Source organism: Exophiala aquamarina (assembly GCF_000709125.1).
Source record: "Exophiala aquamarina CBS 119918 chromosome Unknown aczIA-supercont1.38, whole genome shotgun sequence".
Lineage (NCBI taxonomy): Eukaryota > Fungi > Ascomycota > Eurotiomycetes > Chaetothyriales > Herpotrichiellaceae > Exophiala > Exophiala aquamarina.
In genome coordinates, this window is record NW_013550550.1 from 24,689 (window position 1) to 26,521 (window position 1,833).

Consider the following 1,833-nt stretch of genomic DNA (forward strand, 5'->3'; position numbering starts at 1 on the left):
AAGGCGGTCCTAAGTAGGATTACTAAAGATAAGTAGAATAGTAAGATTATAGTTATTATCGTATTAAAGCGCTATTATATTCGAGCTTTCCCTATTAGTAAAGATACCTCTAATTAGAAAGGTAACCCTCTCTCTAGCTATCTTATTAAGCGAGATATTACGATACTTAATAAGTTCGACTTTTATCTCTATTTATATATTATTCTTTAGGGTACTTCTCGACCTATCTATTATACTATTCTTTACGATAATACTAATTATCGTCCTAAAATAATTTAAAATATAATCTATAAGTACTATTATTAGTATATACGGTCTACTACTTCCGTTTCTCTTTATTCTACTATATACTATATATATATTACCTCTAATCGTACTAAAGTATATAAAGATATTATATTATCTTAAGGCCCTTAAATAGGTCCCGATTTTAAGTAGGGTTAGGCTAAAGGTCGATCTTCGGAGCCTAGCGACTCGGAAGTAAAGCTATTAATACCTTTCTTTAATACTAACCTATCGTAATTACTTCGAAAGTATTACTAGCTTTACGGCGAAAATAGCTAACTTTAAGTACGACTAGATATAACTAAACTAAACTAAACGGATACGTAATACTAAGGTAATAGATAAAGGAAGTAAAGTATTAACTTTAATTAAATCCTATCGTTCCTTATCTTATCCTCTTTCCTTAATTATAGCTAATAACTATAATTACCTACGTAGTTAAAGTTAATTATTCTACTCTCTCTTTTAAAAACGCGTCGAGCTTACCTATAGTTAAGATCGCGCTAGTTTATAATTATCTACTACCCTCTTAAGCTTTATACCTACTCTCTCGACTACCCTAACCCTATATCCGACTCTTTATTATTCTATACCCTATAGTCGTTATAGAACTACCTTTAAACCGTAAGATATATACGACTTATAAACTTAGAAAAGCTAAAGTCGAGCGAGTAATATTAGAATATACCTATAAGGAATATATTAAGGCCTACGAGGAGCGGGTTAAAGGAGAAGGCCTAATAGGGACGATAAGAGATAAACTCTTTACTATAGCCTATAGTATTAAATAGATAGTCGGTAGAATTAAATAGAGTAAAGGTTTTAAGAGGTTTAGAGAATAGTAGAATAAAAAGCGACCGAGAATAACGCTAGCTACCTACCCATTATAAATAGGGAATCGTTATTACCTAACGTTTTAGTATAATCTCGAAATATACGAGCGTAGTCTAAATACCTAGCTTAAAGTTATAAGAAATATAAGATATACGAAAATTAATATTATAGCTAAAATACTTATAGTAGAATTAAAAGAAAAGCTCTTACTTATCGCCGTCGCTATAAGTCCGATACTACTACCTATATACTCGATCGATAATTATAGAAGAGCTTAGGTTTAGAAGATATTATCTAAGAAGATATACGATATATAGATAGAGCTATATAACGACTTCTTAATTAAACGTAAGGCTAGAGAGCTCTTTACGAAACCGACTAGTTATCTATATTATTCGTCTAGGGACGGTAGCCTAATTTAGGATTTAGAAAATTTTAAGCTATAGTAGGAATAGTCTCGTCTAGGAACTAGTCTACCTACGTTCGAATTAGAAGAATACTACCGTTACTATAAAGAAAAGTATTTATTTAATACGGGATTTTAGCGCTATAAGAAAGAAAAGCGTATAAAAGCGAAGGATAGAGATAAAGCTATATATAAGTAAATAGTAGAAACGATAAGGTAACTATTCGCCTAGTAAAACGACCGAGAATAAGTAGAATAGTAAAAGTATAGTTATTATCGTATCGAAGCGCTATTATATTCGAAGCTCT